This window comes from Physeter macrocephalus, chromosome 9 (genome assembly GCF_002837175.3).
Source record: "Physeter macrocephalus isolate SW-GA chromosome 9, ASM283717v5, whole genome shotgun sequence".
NCBI lineage: Eukaryota > Metazoa > Chordata > Mammalia > Artiodactyla > Physeteridae > Physeter > Physeter macrocephalus.
In genome coordinates, this window is record NC_041222.1 from 31,776,083 (window position 1) to 31,799,637 (window position 23,555).

The 23,555-nt window shown below is 36.0% G+C and overlaps 2 long non-coding RNA genes across 4 annotated transcripts in view; one reads left to right on the forward strand and one right to left on the reverse strand.

The window, feature by feature from the left end:
- LOC114486870 (uncharacterized) overlaps window positions 1-12,129 on the forward strand; it is a 96,015-nt gene extending 83,886 nt beyond the window's left edge. For 2 of the 3 annotated variants that reach the window (XR_003681220.2, XR_008618214.1), the window contains 4 exons: window positions 8,442-8,547; window positions 8,666-8,730; window positions 8,820-8,876; window positions 11,337-12,129. This is a non-coding gene — a long non-coding RNA (uncharacterized lncRNA). Of the gene's footprint in view, window positions 1-8,441; window positions 8,548-8,665; window positions 8,731-8,819; window positions 8,877-11,299 lie in introns of all 3 variants that reach the window. The other variant, XR_003681221.2, reaches the window with a different exon arrangement.
- LOC129392414 (uncharacterized) overlaps window positions 1-23,555 on the reverse strand; it is a 133,967-nt gene that overhangs the window by 54,872 nt on the left and 55,540 nt on the right. The window lies entirely within an intron of this gene.

Genomic DNA, 23,555 nt, shown 5'->3' on the forward strand with positions numbered 1-23,555 from the left:
TTTGCGGTACGCGGGCCTCTCACTGTTGTGGCCTCTCCCGTTGCGGAGCACAGGCTCTGGACGCGCAGGCTCAGCGGCCATGGCCCACGGGCCGAGCCACTCCACGGCATGTGGGGTCCTCCCAGACCAGGGCACGAACCCGTGTTCCCTGCATCAGCAGGCGGACTCTCAACTGCTGTGCCACCAGGGAAGTCCCTCATTCTTCTTTTAACAATTCTTTGTAAACACTTGACAAACTAGCTGCAGGATCATTGACTTGTTTTAAACTTTGTTGGAATAGGTACTCTGATTATATAAGAAACTTATAAAATTATGGAGTACATAAATTTCTAACAAAACACTAACTCAAAAAAATATATGTACTCTCATGTTCCTTGCAGCATTATTTACAATAGCCAAGATATGGAAATAACCTAAGTGTCCATCGATGGATAAAGAAAAATACACACACACACACACACACACACACACACACACACACACAGAGGAATATTATTTAGCCATGAAAAACAAATCTTTCTGTTTATGACAACATGGATGGACTTTGCGGGCATCACGCTAAGTGAAGTAAGTCAGAGAAAGACAAATACCACATGATCTCACTTATATGTGAAATCTGAAGAAAAAAAAAAAAAAGGAGCCAAGAAAACCCCACCAAGCTCATAGACATAGAGAACAGATTTGGAGGTTGCCAGAGGTGAGGGGTAGTAGGTGATCAGAATGGGTGAAGGGAGTTAAAGGGTACAAACTTTCAGTTATAAAATACTATATAAGTCATGGGATGTAATGTACAGCATTATCTACATAGTTAATAAGAGTTATAATTATTGTTAATAATACTGTATTGCATATTTGAAAGCTGGTAAGAGAGTAAATCTTAAAAGTCCTCATCACAAGAAAAAAAAAGTTATAACTATATGATGACAGATGTTAACTAGAATAATTATGGTGATCATGTCACAATATATACAAATAGTGATTCACTATGTTGTACACCTGGAATTAATATAATGTTATATGTCAGTTAGACCTGAACAAAAATTAATTTTAAAGAAGAATCAGGGGTGAACAAAAAATTCTAATATGACCATAGAAACACATTTATTAAAAATACTATTTAGTTGGTAAGGAACAATAGTTATTTTTCTTTGGAGTTAAAGAACAAAAGATTGTATTACTACTACTTTCTCCTGACTTCAGGACAAACAACTGTCTTGTGACCTTAGCCATATTTTGTAATTAGCACCTCAAACTACATTAATAAACAATGTATTTCTATATAGAAAGGTAAAATTGATTTGTAAGTGACAGATGACATGTCTTGAGATGTTTTGCAAAGTGCAATGCTGTTTTACTTAACTTGTGTTTATTTGGGGTATTTGAGGAGTACTGATAAAGGCAGCTAGGGTGACCAGTGCCCTCATGCCACTACATTTGGGAAATAGGAACGTTTTCATACACCAAATTTGTCTTTGATGTTCATATAGTAATTAAGGAAATGATTACTTTGTATGAAATAAGCTGGTTGTCAGGTAGAACGATCACACTGATCATTTAATTAGTGATAGCTGCATTGAAAGAGTTTCTGATACCTTTTTGAATGACCTAAGAGGTTTAGGCTTGTTTGTTTTTTGGTTTGTACTTTGATAAAATTGTGTTTCCTAGAGCTTTTGTCTATTTCTAGTAGCAGAATAAGGGAGTTATAATATGATTCACTGTATTTGGTCTTACATAGGACAAACTTAGAGAACAGATTTTGAGAGTACCAAGTTCCAACCTACAGTCTCTTATATGAATAATGAGACTTTATTTCCCCGCACAGAATATCACCAACTTTCCAAACAGAATTAAACATACATCTCTCGGGTCATTCCTCACTCTCCAACAAATGGCCATAAGGCACTTCTATATAAGATTCTCATTAAAACAAAGAATAAGACAAAATATGTCCAACAGTAACCTATGACTCAGTAGTGCTTCAACTATTCATTTTTGGAGCTGGACAATAATTTTTTTAAAGTTCTGTCAAAGCTTAATACACACATAATTGAAACAGTAAAAGGGCAAAGAGAGTTTAATTTTCTCATTCTGAACACATTTTGTTGCAGTGTGGAAAAATTACAACTATTGTGCAGTTATTTAGTGTATTATTACAACATTATATAACACAGAACATTTATTGTTACAGAAAGTGCTTTTCACTTTAAAGGCCCAAGTCATAAAAAGTTGTGCACCAGTTATTATCATTTACCTTTTCCTTAGGTACATTACTTTTCATATGCTTTCATTACTGCTTTGCTCCCTAGCGTGCTAGTAACTTAGTCTACTTGCCAAAACTCGGCTGAGGAGAAAAAAGGAGTTACTCTTGATTCAATTCTTTTAACTGGAACAAAGCATTTTGCAAGAGACGGTAGTTGTAAAAGAGCTAAATGGAAGAGCCTATAAACTGTGGCCAGCAACATAGCATTGCTCTCCCAGATCTGCAAGACTTAATAGGCTTCAGACAATAAAAGAGGCTATTAGAGTTTTATGTGGTCTTAATTTTGCATAGTACCCTAAAAATGACTGCTCTAAAATGCTTGGTTAATCTTTTTTTTTTTCCACAAAGCTTGATATTTGCTTTTAGTACAAGGTGGCTTTTTTGTTATTCTTCTTCCTGGGAAAAGGAAAAATTATTTGAGGTAGCTATCTTGAATGACTTGCCTAAAATTTGAAGATTGAGGAAATTCATTTATCTTTTTCTGCTAACTGAACTCTCATTTCAGATGATCTAATGTCTGTTACTACATTATGGGGAAATGAGTTAATGTCAGGAATAAGAGGAAACAATATGCTTTCAAAATATTTTGGGATGCAGTAAAGTTGTATTTTACTATCTGTATTATTCTTCTTTAAATACTTGGAAAACTGTAGTATAAAAAGACAAAGATGGTAGGAAACCTGAGTAATAACATCCAGGTAACCCAATGATTTTCTTGGATTTTCCTTCAGAGTTTATGAAGAGAGCAAATGGATGATTCTGATAAACAAACAAAAACACTGAAAATGATTTAACACAAAAAGAAATAGGAAAAGGAGACCCAGACTTCCAGACAAGACAGAGAAATAAGAGAAATAACTTGAGCTACAGGCTCCCTTCTAGTAACTAAACCCAAGTGATGCCACAGGAGTGAAAGTGATATTGATAAATCAGTAAAGTTAATATAAAGTCTCTGAGACGTTAATAATCTTCTGAATTTCTTGACTCTTAGCTCCTCTCTCTGGGACTAATCACTTTTTGCCATATGTTACAGTTATTTAGACATACAACTTATCATTCATGGATGATATGTTCCTTGATATCAGAATCCATTCTGATTTACATATTTTTATTCTTTCTATGGCCTAGAAGAGTGCTTTGAACATAAAAATGATAAATAATTTGTTAAATAAATGAGTGAATAAAATTAAAGTATCAAGAAAAATTTTAGCATTTACCTCAAGTATCTTTTGTTTCTGTTTTCACAATCAACTTTGTTCTATTCATTCTAGATTGAGGATCATTTTTTTCTTATAGAAAATTTTAAAACTGTAAAGTTCTGATTTTCATTGCTCATTTGTAAACATTTTCTCATCAGCCTCAAGTGAAAAAACTGAACTTTCATTTCTTCTAATTTATCGGAGCATAGATTTTAAGTCTTGTGCCTATCTTTGGTTATTCAATTTTCTTTGACTTCGGCATGTGCCCTTTTAAGATCTAACTGGTCCTCTTCTTGTGCAGCTATATTGTTTTCTGGCAAACCTTTATTCCTCAGCAGAATGTGACTGTTTGTAGAAACTTAGTTTTAAAGACTCTCAGAGTTCTTCCCTTTTAATATATATATTTTTCAATTTCTTGGTATCTAATACCAGAATTGGCCCTTCCATGGCAATTAAACATTCTTAAATTATATCAAATAATATTGCCATCACCATCCAAGTTCCAATGTTTGGTCACCTAAAACCTCCTCATTGCTCAGGATTAAGTATAGCAATTTCTGGTTGCTTTATCAACCATCTGAGAGACAAACTCTATATCAAGAAAAGCTGATAATCATATACATATATATATATACACACATACATCATATACGTATATATATACATAATATACATATAGATATACATATATCTATACCCAGAACTAAAGTATACATCTTTCAATGTCAAAGATACTATCATACTCAATTGTAAATACTATAATCTTACTGAAGAAGAAACAAGATAAGATGCTCTTCATCACCAGTTTTATCATTCTTCTGAAGTTTTATCAATGCCATCCCTAAATAGAAAGATAGAAAAATAGAGTTGGAGGATAACACAGTCTATGACGAAGAAGAAACAAGATAAGATGCTCTTCATCACCAGTTTTATCATTCTTCTGAAGTTTTTTTTATCAATGCCATCCCTAAATAGAAAGATAGAAAAATAGAGTTGGAGGATAACACAGTCAATGACAGATGATTTGATTGATTTATCTGAAAAACCCAAGACAATTAAGTGAAAAGCTTAATTGCAGCTGGGAACATAGATAATATGTAGAACTCAATAGTTTTTATTTCTCCTTTACTTTTGAAGATTAATTTTACTGAATATAGAATTCTTTGCTGGTGATCTTTTTCTTTCAGTGCTTTCAGTATTTTACTCAATTCTCTTCTTCCTTGCTTGGTTTCTGATGAAAAGTCCTCTGAAATTCCTACCCTTCTTCCTCTATACGTAAGATGATTTCCTCTCTTTGGCTTTTTTCAAGATCTTCTCTTTGTCTTTGGTTTTCTGCAACTTGAATATGATAGGCTTAGATGTAGGTTTTGGTTTGTATTATCATACTTTGTGCTTTCTGAATTTCATGGATCTCTTGTTTGGTGTCTGTCATTCCTCTTTGAAATGTCTTTTTCATCATTATTTAAAATATTTCTTCTGCTTCATTCACGTTTTCTTCTTCTGGTATGCCAATTATATTTTTTTGCAGTTTCCCCACAGTTTTTGGATATTCTGTTATGCGTGAGTTTTTTTTTTCCATTCTTTTTTTTCCTCTGTGCATTTCAACTTGGCAAGTTTCCACTGACCTATCTTCAAGCTCACTGATAATGTCCTTGGCCATGTTCAGTCTACTGATGAGTCCATAAGAGTCATTCTTCATTTCTGTTGTAGAGTTTTTTATTTCTACTATTTCCTTTGGATTCCTTCTTAGTATGTCCATGTCCCTACTTATATTAACCATCTATTCTTGCATGTGGTCTACTTTTATCATTAAGGCACTTAGCAAATTAATCATTAAATTATATTAATTAATAATTATTAGTTATCTTATATTCCATGTCTGATAATTCTAACAGTGATCTTTTCTCTGAGTCTTCCGCTGTTGCATACTTTCTCTCTTCATATTGTTTTTCTTCTCTTTGGCACGCCTTGTAATTTAAAAACGAATTTTTATTTTATATTGGAGTATAGTTGATTTACAATGTTATGTTAGTTTCAGGTGTACAGCAACATGATTTAGTTATACATATATACATATCTATTCTTCTTCAGATCCTTTTCCCATAGAGGGTATTACAGACTATTGAGTATATTTTCCTGTGCTATACAGTAGATCCGTATTGATTATTTTATGTATAGTAGTGTATATATATTAATCCCAAACTCCTGATTTATCCCTCCCACCCCCCACATTTCCCCTTTGGTAACCGTAAGTTTGTTTTCTGTCTTTGAGTCTGCTTCTGTCTTGTAAATAAGTTCATTTATATCATTTTTTTTAGACTGCACATACAAGTGGTATCATATGATATTTGCTTTTCTCTGTCTGACCTACTTCACTCAGTATGATATCTCTAGGTCCATCCATGTTGCTGCAAATGGCATTATTTCATTCTTTTTAATGGCTAATATTCCATTGTATTTATGTACCACATCTTTATCCATTCCTCTTTTGATGGATACTTAGGTTGCTTCCATGTCTTGGCTATTGTAAATAGTGCTGCTATGAACGTTGGGGTGCATGTATCTTTTTGAATTACGGTTTTCTCCAGATAAACGCCCAGGAGTGGGATTGCTGGATCATATGGTAGCTCTATTTTTAGTTTTTTGAGGAACCTCCATACTGTTCTCCATAGTGGCTGTGCCAGTCTACATTCCCACCAACAGTGCAAGAGGGTTCCCTTTTCTCCACACCCTCTCCAGCATTTATTGTTTGTACACTTTTTGATGATGGCCATTCTGACCAGTGTGAAATGATACCTCATTGTAGTTTTGATTTGCATTTCTCTAATACTTGAGCATGTGCTTTTTGGCCATCTATATTTCTTCTTTGGAGAAATGTCTATTTAGATCTTCTGCCCAGTTTTTGATTGGTTTGTTTGTTTTTTTGATATTGAGCTGCAAGAGCTGTTTGTATATTTTGGAGATTAATCCCTTGTCAGTCGCATCATTTGCAAGTATTTTCTCCTATTCTGTGGGTTGTCTTTTCACTTTGTGTATGGTTTCCTTTGCTATGGAAAAGCTTTTAAGTTTAATTAGGTCCCATTTGTTTATTTTTATTTTTGTTACTCTAGGACAGGGGTCCCCAACCCCTGGGCTGTGGACCGGTACGAGTCTGTGGCCTGTTAGGAACTGGGCTGCACAGCAGGAGGAGAGTGGTGGGTGAGTGAGCGAAGTTTCATCTGCCACTCCCCATCGCTCGCATTACCACCTGAGCCATCCTCCACCCCCAGTCCGTGGAAATACTGTCTTCCACGAAACCGGTCCCTGGTGCCAAAAAGGTTGGAGATCGCTGCTCTAGGAGGTGGATCCAAAAAGATAGTGCTGCGATTTATGTCAAAGAGTGTTCTGCCTATGTTTTCCACTAAGAGTTTTATAGCATCTGGTCTTATATTTAGGACTTTAATCCATTTTGAGCTTATTCTCTATGGTGTTAGAGAATGTTCTAATTTCATTCTTTTACATGTAGCTGTCCAGTTTTCCCAGCACCACTTATTGAAGAGACTGTCTTTTCTCCATTGTATTGATATATTCTTGCCTCCTTTGTCATACATTAATTGACCATAGGTATATGGGTTTATTTCTGGGCTTTCTCGCCTGTTCCACTGATCTATAAGTCTGTCTTTGTGTGAGTACCATACTGTTTTGATTACTGTAGCTTTATAGTATAGTCTGAAGGCAGGGAGTCTGATTCCTCCAGCTCCAAGCTCATTTTATGAGGCCACCATCACCCTGATAGCAAAACCAGACAAAGATATCACAAAAAAGAAAATTACAGGCTGATATCACTGATGAACATCAACTCAAAAATACTCAACAAAATACTAGCAAACAGAGTCCAACAATACATTTATCCAAATCCAGTTGATCCAATGATGGGTTTATCCCAGGGATATAAGTATTTTTCAAGATCTGCAAATCAATCAGTGTGGTACACCACATTAACATATTGAAGAATAAAAACCATATGATCATCTCAATAGATGCAGAAAATGCTTTTGACAAAATTCAACATTCATTTATGATAAAAACTCTCCAGAAAGTGAGCATAGAGGGAACATAACTCAACATAATAATGGCCTTATATGACAAATCCACAGCTAACATCATACTCAACAGTGAAAACCTGAAAGCATTTCCTCCAAGTTCAGGACAAGGATGTCCACTCTCACCACTATTATTCAAAATAGTTTTTGAAGTCTAGCCATGGCAGTCAGAGAAGAAAAAGAAATAAAAGGAGTCCAAAGTGCAAAAAAAGTAAAACTCACTCTTTTCAGATGACATGATACTATACATAGAAAATCCTCAAGATGCTACCAGAAATCTACTAGCGCTCATCAATGAAATTCAGTAAGGCTGCAGGATACAAAATTAATACACTGAAATCTGTTGCACTTCTATACACTAACAATGAAAGATCAGAAAGAGAAATTAAGGAAATAACCCCATTTACCATTGCATCAAAAAGAACAAAATACCTGGAAATAAACCTACCTAAGGAGGCAAAAGACCTCTACTCCAAAAACTATAAGACACTAGTGAAAGAAATCAAAGATGACACAAACAGATGGAAAGATATACCATGTTCTTGGACTGGAAGAATCAATACTGTCAACATGACTACACTACCCAAGGTAATCTACAGATTCAATCCAATCCTTATCAAACTGCCAATGGCATTTTTTCAGAACTAGAACAAAAAAATGTTAAAATTTGTATGGAAACAAAAAACCCTGAATAGCCAAAGCAATGTTAAGATGTAATTTTTTTAAAGTCATATGTGTTGTACTGGGTAATAGGAACATTATTAATAGGACTTTGGTGTGGGTATTTAGTTAATTTTGCTAAGAGTTTAGCTGTGTGTTTGCTAAGAGTTTATATTTGCTGTAGTTGTTAAGTATCAGAGACTTCAAATTCCTCTGGCATATTTGGTTTTGTCTCCTTAGTTGACTTTGGGCTCCACTAAGTACTCCTCCTGAGAGAGTGTTCATTGCAGACCTTTCAGCAGAAATCTACTATTCTGTGCTAGAGCCCTGTCAGTACAGTTCTAAGGTGTGTGGAGGGGGAGGGGGAGATGTTTTAAAATCTTATGATTATACCTCAGTCTTTTACTGTACCTATGTCCCTGGGCTCTGACCTTCAAAGTATCTCTTAATTTTTCCCCCCTTAGACAAGACTGGAAAATTAGAGAAGACTAGAGTGGGAGAAATGCCACCTGCAGCAGATAAGACTCTGGTAAAGTCTGTTTACCTGAAGACTAGGATTTTGTTAAGGTGAATGCTCTATGAGTATTTCAAAGATTTCTCTTCCTCTCCTCCTTCCAGAGCCAAGACGGGGTCTTTTTGACTCTTCGCCATGAGAACTGGGTAGAGTTCCTGAAGGTAAAAATACCTGAAAGGGTGGGTGTCCCCCTAAGACTGAGGCTTTTAGAAGTTTCTCACTCATTCCAGTTCCCATTCAGTCTCCAACAATTTATCAAAATTACCATTTAAGTTCACCTATCACTTTATGGATCCAGAGGCTTATTCCACATAAACACATCTTAGCTGTGACACCCTAGATTTGTATGTCTCTACAGGAAAACTCAACTTTCTGAGAAATCCATGAAAAGTTGTTGACTTTCAGGTTTTTTCAGTTTTGTCTTTCAGGACAAGAGTGACAACTTATAAGCTCTTTATATGTCAGAGCTAAATCTGAAAGTAACTATATATATACACACACATATATATATACTTCCGTGTGTGTGTATGTGCAACTAGAAGATATTATTATGGGAAAAATACTTTTTAATAACATCATAAAACTACCTAGGTTTGAGCTTAAGAAGAAATGTGCAAATTATATTATATTTTAAAAGCATCAAATGCATACAAGGAAGATCAAACACTCATTAATCAGATGCCAGTTCTCCTAAATGAATCTCTAAGTTTAATGTAATTACAACAAAAACACCAAAAGCGTTTTTTGGGAGTGAATAAGCATATTCTAAAAGTTTTATGAAAAATAAACCAAAAAGAATAGCCGGCAAAATTCTGAAACAAATGCATAATGCAGATGAATCAAGTTCTACCATATTTTAAAATATCATAATAAAATACAGTAAATAAAATAGTGTAATAGAATACAGAATTATCTTTTCATTCATTAAATATTTAATGTGTATCTACGGTAAGTCAGACACAGTTCTAAGCATTTGGGATAGAGTAGTAAAGAAATCAGGAAAAAATTTTTTTGCCCTCATGGAGCTTACATTCTAGGTGTAGAAGACAGATAAAAAAACTAAAATGCAAAATACCAAATATGTGAAACAATGATAAGTGCAATGGAAAAAAATAATAAATCAGGAAGGGGAATGAGAAATGCTACAGAGGGGATGTTAAATATTAAATAGTGTGGTTAAGAAAAGCCTTACTGATGAAGTACTTTCTGAGGAAAGATGTGAAGCAAGTCATGGAGTGTGACATGTAGATACTTGTGGGAAATTTGCCAAGTACTGAAAATGCTAAATGAAAAGTTTCTGAGGCAGAAGCATACTCAGTGATTCATATTAGCTTGAAGGAGAACTAGGAGTTAAGAGAACCACAGTGAGAGTACTAGGCAATGAGGTTAGAGAATTAAGAAGTCAAGGTCATCTATAAAATTCTAGGTCATTATAAGGATTTTGGCTTTCCATCTGAGTTTGAGGATATCCCACTGGAGGGTTCTGAGCAGAGCAGTGACATAATCTAACATGAATGAAAAGGACTGCTCTGACCTTTGTGTTGTTGTGATGTGAATAAACTGTTGAAGAGGAAAGGCAGAAGCAAAGAAGTGAGTTAGGATAATAATACAGGTGAAATATGATTTTATGTAGACAAGGACAGTAGCAATAGAAGCAGAGTGAAAAGGAGGTATTGTGAGAGCAAGGAGAGTAAATTCATAGAGAAAAGATCCGAAGTTAAATTTGGGGCTTGTAAAATTTGAGATGCCTATTAAATGTTCATGAAATGTCATGTAGGCACTTTCAGGTATGATTCTAGATTTAAAGGGGAAAGTTTGGGCTGCAGATATCAATTTGGGTATGTTTCAGCATATAGATGATATTTGAAGTTATAAAATTGATGAGATCATCAAGACTGTACAGAAACGGGACAAAATTCTGGGATAGCACAGTGTTAGCAACTGCAGAGATTAGAATGAACCAGAAGAGGGCACAAAGAAGGACTTGCCAGTGACATAAGAGGAAAACCAAGATAGTGTGGAAAGCTGAGTAACACAGAATTTGGCTGGCCTTTATCCCCAGTTCCTAGGAGGTAACCTCTAAATCCTTGGAATTTCCTAAGTGATAGGAGTGTCTTTGTTATTCATAAAGGGTCCCTAGATAGTTTATTCTAATGAGGTGACTCAGGATGGGGACTAGTCACACCAGAAACACTAACCATGTGATTAGAAGGTGGGGGAGTTTTGAGTCATGTGATAATCAGCCTGACCTCTGGTGAGGGGAGGAGGGTTGAACGTTGAGTTCAACTGAGTAGCCAGTGATTCAGTCAAGCATGCCTAATGAAACCCCAATAAAAGTTTTGGACACCAAAGCTCAAGCGAATGTCTCTAGTTTGCAATACTCTGCATTACTCTCTCTGCACATCAATGTGCTGGGAGAGTAATGGGTCCTGAAGACAAGGAAGTTCCATGATTGGGATCCTCCCAGACCTCAAACTATGCACCTTGCCCTTTAACTGGTACTGATTTGTATCCTTTTGCTATTAAAATTGTAATTGTAAGTATAACACTTTCCTGTGTTCTGTGAGTAATTCTGAACCTGGAGGTCCCTGTGGGACTTCTGGGCCTTCTTTTGTCCCCAGTTTCTTGTAGGCAAGACTCCAGCCTCCATGACCTTCCCTGAGTTCCAAAGGGTGGATTCAAGCAGTTGCTAATCAAGGGAGAAGCAGCCAAGAAACCACCTGAGGCAAGATTAAAGGGACCAGAGAAGATCATCAAGATTAGGAGACTGCTGTGGCCCCCTTTGCCTGGCAAAGCAATAAAGCTATCCTTTTCTAGTTCACCCAAAACTGTGTCTCCAAGATTCCACTCAGCACTGGTGCAGAAAGCTTTTGGCATCAATTCTAGCAACTTATTGAACCTAAGGGAATAGTGGGAACCCATAAAATTGTAGACAGCAGAGGGAAGTGAAGGTGGCCTGGAAAACTGCACACTAGCACTGGTGTCTGAAGTGAGAACACACTTATGAAACAGGAGGGAAGAGGGCAGGGCACAACCTTTAAAAGAATGACAGAGCCTGAGGACACAATATAAACTGATTAGAACCAAATAGGTCCAAGATGGCAGACGAGTCAACCTCCACTAGACCTTGTGCCTCAGTATAAGCTCATTGTAACATCAGCAAGCTAAATGACACACCCACAGGTGCCATGACAGTTCCAAGCCCAACCATAAAGGTCAAAAAGTGGGCGGTGATCCAATTCCTGGATATCCCCACCCCTTCCCCCAAATAGCTGGAATACTCCTCCCACTCATTAGCCTATGAAATTACCCACCCCTATGAAAACTGATAATCCTGTACCCTGGTGTTGCTCTCGCCTTCTGAGATAGCCCACACTCTGTCTGTGGAGTGCGTTTCTCTCTAAATAAATCTACTTCTTACCTATCACTTTGTCTTGCACTGAATTCTTTCTGTGATGAGACATCAAGAACCTGAGCTTCATTAAGTCCTGAGATAAGGTGTGTGATCTCAATTAAAAGACCATGGTTTCAAGTCCCAATCTGGGTTTTAGCTGGGCTCGAGACCCGGCCCATGGGCTCAAGTCCCAATCTGAGATGCACAGTTTCACTTACAGAGAAACTGTGCCCTTAACTTGGGGAGTCTGGTCTAACTCTGTTGGTGTCAGTCACTGCAGAGACCAAGGAAAGCAAATATTTCAGGAAGCAGGTAATGGTTATCTGAATCAGATTACATGAGGTCTAAGAACTACTCTATCTATTCAACAATGTGGATATCATGGGTCACTTTGAAAAGAGAACGTTCCAGAGTTAAGAGAGTGAAATCTTGATTTGCAAAGGATTCTATCTAGACTAGGAGGAGAGGAACTGTAGGTAGAAAGTATAGACTACCCTTTGAGGAGTTTTGCTGTCAATAGAAGTGGACATTTGTGGCTTTAGCTGGAGACAGATGTGAAATCAAGGAGTTTTTTTTTCTTTTTTAAAATGGGAGATTTGATAGAATGTTTATGCTGATGAAAATAATCCATTGGGAGGAAAACATAGATGAGGTAGGACATAGTAGAAATAATGTCTGGACAATGTCCTTGAGTGTGCGGGAAGGCACTGGATTAGATAGGGGTTGGTCTGGGAAAAGAACACAGATAGTGCTTCCATAGTAGCAGAAGATAAGGCAGGGCTTAGACATAGATGCCTTCAAATGGATAGATATGATGGTGTGAACTTGCAGAGACATCTTCTTTTGATTGCTTCTATTTTTTGTGGAATACAAAACATGGAGTGAGAGTGAAGATAGTGTAGGAATTATTGGAGGCTTGAGGAGAGAAAAGCAGGTATGAACCCCTGGCAGCACTAATGGCTTATGAGAGGAGAGTGGTCATGAATTTAAGTGAAATCAGTTCGCGTGGTGGCAGGCGTAGCAATGAGGAGCATGGAGCATGCCTGTCCCAGAGTTAGAAGTCATGGTAGGAATAAAAACTATTATCACTTGAGAGGGTTCCTGGGGAAGATATTCATTTATGGTACAGTTGGGTTTCTCTTAGATTAAAAAGGTGAAGTGAACATTTAGAAAAGAAAGTGGGGATATAAGCATGTTTGCTCATAATAGATCAGCAGAACAGAATAGAAAAATCCATAAATAAGGCTGTGTGGTGTGTGTTTAACAATGGTAAAATTTCACATCAATTCAGGAAAAAAACGGATGATTTAATACATGCATTGTTATAACTGGAGGAAAAAAGTTGGATTTCTATATTACATTTTACAACAAAAATTTAGAGCAATCAAATATTTAAATATGAAAAAGTAAATAATAAATTTGCTGTAAAATACATAAAAATTAAAAAATAATTTTGAAATGGGTAAAGCCTTTCTAAATATGACACAAAATACAGAATTATAAACTGTATTGATCAATTTTACTACTTAAAGTTTAAAAAAATTCATTACAAAGCATGTATAAGCAAAGGCCAAAGACAAATGTTAAAATGAAAAATAACATTTCTATTTATATTACAGAAAATGGCTAATTTCTTTCATTATTAGTCAATAACCACCATTCACATTCAACAAGACCAAGCACCCAGTATAAAAATGGACAAAGAATATGAACAGACAATTTTATTTAAAAAAAATACAGAGGATCTTAGGCATATTCCAAGATAATATTAGCCATATTAAAAATGCAAAGTAAAACTATGAACCTACAAATTTCACTTATCAAACTGTCAAAGATCAAAAAGTTTGACAGAATACTGTCAAGGAATAGAGATTATGCATTGCAGAATAAGAGTGTAAGATGGGAAACAAATGAAATATCCATTAATAGGGTACTTTGTTAAATAAAATAGGGTCTATCATTTCAATGAAACACTAAGTAGCCAATCAAAAGAATGAGATAATTTTATATACTGCTTTGAAATGTGCTAAAAGAAAATTTTGTCATAATAATTTAAAGAGGAAGTAATATTACAAATACTGTAAAGCAATACTTTGAAAAAGGCAGCTCAAGACTCAGAACATTGTACATAATAGTCTCTTTGAATCAAAGTAAAAGAGCAAGTATAAATCAGGTCATACAACTCAATAACAAAACAACAAACCACCCAATCGAAAAATGGGCAGAAGACCTAAATAGACATTTCTCCAAAGAAGACATGCAGATGGCCAGTAGGCACATGAAAAGATGCTCATCATCACTAATTATCAGAGAAATGCAAATCAAAACTACAATGAGGTACCACTTCACACCAGTCAGAATGGCCATCATTAAAAAGTATACAAACAATAAATGCTGGAGAGGGTGTGGAGAAAAGGGAACCCTCCTACACTGTTGGTGGGAATGTAAATTGGTGCAGCCATTATGGAAAACAGTATGGAGGTTTCTCAAAAAACTAAAAATAGAGCTACCATATGATCCAGCAATCCCACTCCTGGGCATATCTCCAGACAAAACTATAATTTGAAAAGATACATGCACCCCTATGTTTATAGCAGCACTATTTACAACAGTCAAGACATGGAAACAACCTAAATGTTCATCAAGAGAGGAGTGGATAAAGAAGATGTGTTACACATATACAATGGAATATTACTCAGCCATAAAAAAGAATGAAATAATGCCATTTGCAGCAACATGGATGGACCCAGAGATTATCATACTAAGCGAAGTAAGACAGAAAGAGAAAGACAACTACCTTATAATATCACTTATATATGGAATCTAAATATGACACAAATGAACATATCAACAAAACAGGAACAGACTCACAGACATAGAGAACAGATGCGTGGTTGTCAAGGAGGAGGGGAGTGGGGGAGGGATGGAGTGGGAGTTTGGGATTAGCAGATGCAAACTATTATATATAGAATGGATAAACAAGGTCCTACTGTATAGCACAGGGAACTATATTCAACATCCTGTGATAAAACATAATGGAAAAGAATATACATATAATATGTATAACTGAATCACTTTGCTGCACAGCAGAAATTAACACATTGTAAATCAACTATACATCAATTTTAAAAAAGCAAGTATACATATACCCAAGCGCGCACACACAAACACACACACACACACACACACACACACACACACAAATATGTATGTATACTTGATTTGCATAAAATAGGTAGGAATATATAAAAGTGCTAATTGCATCTGAAATGAGCTTGGTTTTCATGGCACAATGGGATGAAGGACAGCCTTTTTACTATACACCTTCTTGGAACCTTTTGAGCTTTATACCATATTCATGTTATCCACTTTAAAAATTTTAAAGAAATATTTAAAATTCATAATACATTTTTGAAACTATTGAAACACTTTAAACAGGTGAGTTTTAAAAATATAAGTAACCCAGTATTGACTGAGAATAAAAACGTTTGGAATTTTAAAACCATAGTATTAAATGTTAGAAAATAAGAGTAATAAGACTGTGAGGGTGAATTCATGAGGAAGCTGAAAAATATTGAAGTGGACTTAAGAAGAAAAATGTGGTTTGTTTAGTTCTGCCTTGGTTAAAATATTAAGGTAAGAATGATTGCTAAAAATTTTCAGGCAGTTGGTAAAAGAAAGTAAATAGAATGTATACCTTCCAAACGTGAGACAGAAAAAAATAGAAAATATTAGAATGTTGATTAAGAAAGAGAAAACGGGTAACAAAAATGTGGGATAGTGGGACTTCTTTGGTGGCCCAGTGGGTAGGACTCTGAGCTCCCAATGCAGGAGGCCCAGGTTCGATCCCTGGTCAGGGAACTAGATCCCACATGCATGCCATGACTAAGAGTCCATATGCTGCAACTAAAAGCTCCCACATGCCTCAGCTAAAGATCCCGCATGCCTCAACTAAAGATCCTGCATGTCGCAATGAAGATCCCGAGCGCAGCTAAAATAAATAAATAATAAAATAAAATAAATATTTTTTTAAAATGTGGGACAGTAAATAAAAGTCAGAATATACAATAGAAAAAAAGTCCAAATATGTCACTAACCACAATAAATGTAAATGCAGCTAATTCACTTAAATTCAGAGCTACTCAGCCCCCCTTGCTTTCTCTAAGAAAAAAGCAAAAAGTAATTACAGTGCCCCTGCTATTAGAACCAATGTGGTTTTGGAGATTGTATCTTGTATTTAGTGAAATTCTTTGCTTGCATATTTCCCCCCTAAATATGTGTGTTCTGCTGCTTTGTTTTTTTTTAAATTTCTTTTCTTTCTTTTTTTTTTTTTTTCTGTCCTCAGCAGAAACCTAAAATGTACAGACAAAGGTCATGTGGCAGGTTACAATAATGACTCAGATTCCTCCCCTTCTCTGAATACATGTCCTTGCCATGTATCTGTGCAGAGCCCTCTGCTCTGGTGCTGGCCACATGACTGCCTTTGGCCAATGAAATATTAACAAACATGACACAAGCAGACTTGAGAAGTGCTTGTATAACAGGGTTTTCCTGCTCCTGCAGTCTGCCTTCACTGTAACAGCAAGCCTGCTTGAGGATGAAAGACATGAGGACAGAGCCAAATCACAGCAGTCATCCCAAGCAAGGCCATCCTAGTTCATCCAAAAGCCAGCCATCCCCCACAATATATGAACGATTCCCACAAGAGAAGCAAAATCAACCAATTAACTCACAGATCTGTGAACTAAATACATGCTTATTGTTTTAAGCCACTGAGTTTAAAGGTAGTTGGTTATGTAGCATTACGGTGGTAAAAGATTCCTGGTGGAGTTGACAAGACTTTTTGGACTGGCTTTTTCAGTTAATGTAGAATAAGTGCAGTGGTGCAATGCCACGTGATAATGTTAAAAGGCCTCAAACTTCAATGTAAACCAATGCTCTCCAGCAAGTCAGACACAACCCACTCACAGTCACTGAAAGACCATTTTACAACAGTTCTCTCCACCATATAATCAAAATACTATTGACTTTTAAAAAGCACCAAAGGTCTAATAACACTTGCTTGTCTATACTTCCTATTAGCATCAATTTATGTTCTTTCAACTCTTTCTTTTGAACTGCAGTGTAATTCTTCTCATTTGCCAGTCTTACCCGGCTTCTGTCAGTTGCCTTCTCTTTTCTGGCTCTCTTGCTTCTGTTTAACCTGCCACAGTCTCTTGTTTCCCCTCCCCCCTCCCCCACCCCGACCCCAGGCTTCAGGAAAAGGAAGATAACTTGGCATACCTGCCAAAGACTTCTGACAGTAATATATGAGCAGGGTGCTCCCCTGATGTCTTAGAATAAAACAGTACCCTCAAGAAGACAAACCCTCTGTCATTTGGTTTCCAGGGATACAAACATATCTAAAAATGCAGAGCTAAATACATTTTAAAGTAAGAAATTCTTTTTAAAATGGAAGTGCAGAGCATGATCTAGAGGAAAGAACGTAGGCTTTGGAGTCAGAAAATCCTGGGACTGAATCATGACAGCCATTTACCTCTAGCAAGTTACTTAGCTGCTTGAGCATCCTTTTTTTTCTTCTGCAAGATGTGAGGATTATATGAGATAGAATAACTAAATTCCTAGCACAACTACATGTTTCTTCCCCCAAATTTCTCTGGCCTCACCAACAACTAAGATTTTTTTTTAACCTCACTCCTAAATATCCCCCAAATCCTTTAGCAATTCTGCTCTGTCTCAGCCCCACCAAACTGGTACTCTTTCTGAGCCACCACTCTTTCTGAGCAAAAGCCCTATGGTGACTGGGATCCAACTGCTAAAGATATAGAGAAGAGAAAGCTTTAACTAACATTTAAATTTTTTATTTGGATGCAATTTCAAATTGGAATCTTTTATTCTTCTTATGAAAACAATGCTTCCACTGTATATTAACAAAATGATATTTTAAATTCCACAGAACTTGCAGAACACATCTGGAAGTTTACTTAGTAGAGCAATTGTGAAAACATTGTTAGATGAAATTATGTGTCACAATTAATAGGATATAACGAGTCAATTTTATTTACGGATCTATCAAATGATGACCATTTCCTGAAGCACCTTTTCATGCAACAGGTATTTGACAAAGTATAAAATTCACATCTTGGTTGCTGATAATAGCTTTTTTCAGTTGTTGATTTCACTGGATTACCATTCATTTAAATATCTTCTTAATTTAAATTCCCAAATTTGTACCACATCCACCTTCACAGGCATTAACTTGTACATGATGAAGTGTGCAACTCTTACTTTTACCCAATAAGGTCACTTGCTTGTTCTTACACTATTCTATAATAGGCCAACCACAAAAAGCAACAAAATCCTGATAGACGAGGTACCAAGCACTTATCCTATGGCTCAGAGATAAAAATAGAAGCTACCATTTATTGAATGCTTCAAGTGTGCTAAGTAATTTGTGCATGTTATCTTATTTAATTCTAGTAAAACTCTTCAGGATAAATATTTTTAGCCCCATCTTCTAGGCTAAACTCTCTATCAATGCTTAGAGAATAAGTAGTTTTCTCAAGTTAAAAGCAGCCATTTTAATATATATTTGGATGCAGTACTAATAAACCAACAACAAAATAACTATAGCAACAACCACCCAGGTTCCTCTTTTGCTGCATCCATCTGAAAACAATGCCTCTACAAATTCCTCTCTCCCACTATATAGTGGGATCCTTTTATATCTTAGCCAATTCCAGATGTTGAATTTCTCCTCATATTTCTTCCTCTCAGGATTCACCTGCCACCTTGCCTTACTCATCTGACTTGCTACTTTTGCTTTTCAAGTGAACCACTTGTGCTATTCTTGAAGGATTTTAGAGAAGGATATTTTCATGTCAATGACCAGGTGAAGAGTTGAATTTTAAAATGAAGATAGGGAGAAGTCAAAATGGGGGAGAGATTCTTCTCAACTTTTCAAAGTTGAAATACAACACAAATGTAAGGATAATGGGTTAAAAATCAGATTTGGGGATAAATTCAGTGAATAGGGGCTTGAGTTGCCATCATGAGGCATATAAGTACATCATTCTCTGTTAGTTCTTTTGTCCTTGGCTGTAATAGTCAGGAAAGCTTCTAACAGTCCAATGTAACTAATCAAGGAATCATTTTAAAGTATATTTTTGGTACGTAGAAGCTATTAAAAAGTGAAGAATAGTTTACTGTAGCCATGCTTCAATCATATATCAGGAAAGAGAAAAATGTGGGAAATCAGACTAGCTTTTTATGGAATTAATCTTAAATTCCTCAGAATTTGGACACCAGATTTTCATGTCTATAGGGAACAAGAGAAGATTAACATACAAAATGCTACATTTATTTGCTGTCTGATGCTATATATTTTTTCTTTGACACTATGCAAAACTAAACAGAGCCCACTGGGTTCTCAGGAATTCTACAATGATGTTGACATCTTGCTCTTATCCAATAATGATGATCCAAGTAGGAAGCTGCCCTCAGAATATAATTCCTGCAGAATGATAAACTAGATCTTAGTGAGAAAATACAATCTCCAGGCATCCCCCAAGTTGAAGACTTCTTCATTTGTCCTGGGAAAGAACTTTTTTTTTTTAAGGAAATACATTTTTTCTTCTGTGTCACTCCTCTATTGGATTTCCCTACCATTTTATTCTCAAACATGGCCTGAAACTCTACTCTCTAATCCTCTGGATAATTGACCTAAAGTCATATTTTGTAGCACTTGGCTTGATATTGCATCCTTCTTGACTTCCTTCTCTTCATAGCCCTACTTGTTCATTTTCCCACCAGTTTTTCCAGGGAACACTTCCTAATAAATCATTTTCACAGGAATCCTCATCTCAGCATCTGCTTTTGAGGCACCCAAACTGAGAGAAGTATACAATAAAAATGTGAACGCTTCTGCTCATCAGGATAATCTAATTAGACCCTATGAAGCACCTATTCTGTTTTGGCACTATCAAGATGTATTATTACATAGTTAACAGTTAATGTTCTCTACATTGACATTTTTGTGGGGCTGATATCTCTGGGGTATCTCTCATTTGCTCATTTCAACTTTAGGTTATAAGATTACAATCTTATACAATTTAGCGCCCCAAAGAACTTTTCAGACTATCTGACGAGTCCCAGCCTTTTATAGACACTTTAAGAGAAATTAAACAGCTTAGCCATAATTGTACAACTGGCTAGAGGTAAAAGCTGGAATGAGGAGGTTCTTCAGTGCTTTTTCTAGCCAGTACACAGTGGTGTCTTCATGCTACAATATGAATACTTTTTTCCCTTTATCTGCCTTTAGTAGACACACAAAACAGCTGGTCACCATCTTTCTTATTTGGATAAAAAGTGCAAGAATGGACTATTATAGAAATCACCTCCTTCCCTCCAGTCGAGTGGGTGATAACTCCACTTAAAGGAAGGAGCAATAGAGGGGAAAAGTGCAACGCTGCTGGCCTGCTTCCATATAGTCTGCGGATAATAGAGCTCTTTGATGTCTGGTACATTCATAACCACCAAACTCAGCTTTCCAGTCAACAGAAAAGCTATTTTATACTACTTTTGATGTGATGAAATAACTTAACTAGACATGGTTAATCACATAGCTGGTGATTATGCCATGCAAGGAAAAGCCATTAAAATAAGCCAAGTGCCTCTAAAAAGAACAAAGGAAAACTCCCTAGCAGGCATACACATAGCTGACTCAAGTGCTCTGACATGACTCGGTTTTTCAACATCCAGATTCATTCCCACTATTTTCATAACATGAAACATAAGCATCACTGCTTCCACAAGAATTCTGCATTACCTGCCTAACTTGCTTATTGCTTATTCTGTGAGGCAGTCATAATTTGTCTTTACTCTGTTCCAGACATATCTGGCTTTGATCACACCGCCCGGCGGAACACCGACAGATTCTGGGACTAAAGCAGAGAAAGCTCTTTTGTAAAAATTTAATCCCACTTAGGTCATCTGTTTATTGCTTTGTCCAAAACATCTAGGTTTTCAGATGATTTGACCAGTATCACAAATGCAAATCCTATAATAAATCAGAGTACCTACAGGCTAGCAGCATCAAAGGAAAAATTGCTCTGGGGAAAACAGCCCTGACAAGTTGGTTTATTAGTTCAGCTGGTTTTAAAGACCAGCCAAGGTCCTGTTTTCAACTAGATTGTTTATTATTTGCTCAGCTATTCCATGAAAATAAGCAAACTAGATCTATTTGAGCAGATTTCTTTCTATGAAAAGGAAATACTAATTTTTGTAAATCTAAATGAAATGCAAGCTAATGAAATATGATATTTAATCCACATTCAAACATTTCCAAAAGCCTAGAAAATAAATGAATCAGTGGCCTTGAAATTAAGCTATTGATTGTAGTGTATGATTACATATTTTTACTTAACCGTAGGCTAAATAAAACAATGAACTGTCTTTAAATAACCTAAGAAGTGTTTGGTGGACTATCTAATGTTGGTTGAACATAGAGGGCACTGTTGTATAAAAACCATCCAAGGACGAATATAGATCTAACAACGTACAATTTTCAAAATTATGACTTCAAAGTAATTTTAGGACAAGTTAACCAGTGCTGTAAAAAGAATCTAGGCTTTGTGCTTAGATAATTAATCTTTCCAGGACTGAGTATGACAAATCACTGAAAAACTCATTCAATACCAAAAAAAGTATTTTTCAATAATGGACAAATTTGTTAACTGTATTCAAAAATAAAATATCCACAGGTGATTGAAAGCTTAACTGCAGATGTTTTCAGTGCCTATATCACTGTATGAATGACAAGGAAACTAATTCTGTTCCTTAGTTTCCTCTTCAATAAAATGATGAGGCTCGTTCACTCAAAAATATTTATAGGGCTCCCATTATGTACCACAGGATTTAAAGTGGTGAGCCAGACAGACAAAGTCTTTGCATTCTTGGAATTTACACTCTGGTAAAGGAAAAACAGATAATAAAACATGTGAATAAATGTTAATAAGGTAATTTCAGATAATGATAACCACACTCTGAAGCAAATACAGGAGATGATGTGACAGTGACTTGAGGAAAGCATGATTTTAGTCAGGAATAATCTTAAGGGGTGATATTTGAGCTAAGATCTGATGGGGGAGTAAAAGCCTTGCTAAGAGTTGATGTGGTTGAGGAGATGGAGGAAAGAATTCCAAAGAGCCAAACCAAACCAAAGGCCTTACGCAGGCTTGAACTTGGTATGATAGAACAGAAAGGAAGTCTGCATGATAGAGCATGGTGAGTAAAGGAAAGTGTGAGAAGCTAGGTCAAGAGAAACTGGAAGAAACTAGATACATGGTATTTAGACCAGGGTATGGAATTTGGATTTGAGTCTAAATGTTTTGGGAAAGCATTAGAGGGTTTTGAGCAGGAGAGTGAGAGGGCATTTACATATTCTAAGGATACTCCTTATGTTTGATTGTAGATTAGATCTCAGAGTAGCGAGAACAGAGGGAGTGAGACAAGTTAGGAGGATAATAGTTATCCAGGAGTGAGATTAGATGGTTTGGATTAGTGCAGTTAGACAAGATTAGAAATTCTCAATTTCTTGTGCAGTGGATCATTTTGCCTGTCTGTGGACACCTCTCAAATTTAATATTTTTAAATGTATAAAATACAATGTAGATAATTAAGAAGGAAAACTAGTATATTAAAATACAGCTATCAAAATACTTTTGAAATATATGATTAATACATTAAATAACAAAATTTAGTGTAAACAGTATTTTGAAATATCTGCACAAATCTTAATATGGTATGAAAATATCTGAGATAATACTGATGACAAGCTCCTAAATATCTAACAGAATCAACCTAAAGAGAATCAGTTCTTGTAAATCTACTGTTAACCATTTCAATTAGCAATTTTAGGGTCACAAAATTTGAAGGAAGTAGTGATTAAAGATATAAGTTAGCTAATATGGCTAGTGTAATATGACTTGGGCATTAAAAGGTAAATTTCTGCGATAGATGTCATAAAGAGCTACATGGCATTTACCAGGAAGATGCAGTCAAAGTGTTTAGGTGTGATGTGGACTTTTAACATTCACTTGCATTTTGGAAACCTATAGGACTGGGTTAATGTGGAGAGCACTTCAATTTTTCTTCTTGGCCAAAATCAACAGGCATTCCCTCATCAAGGAAGTGAGCCCAGAACCAAAGCCAAGACTGTTAATAAGCAAGTAGTCTTATCAATCTGGATAAGAACCCTATTAATTTCTGCAGGAATGTGAGGCAAGAGGACAGGTATTACAAAGAGTAAATATAGTTGTATTTATTACATAAAGAATTTGAGAGAATTCATGGCAAGGAAGCTTGGCTATATGAATGTCATCTATGATAACATATATAGGATAAAAAAACAGGGTAAGACCAAAATGGCATAACTGAACCATGATCT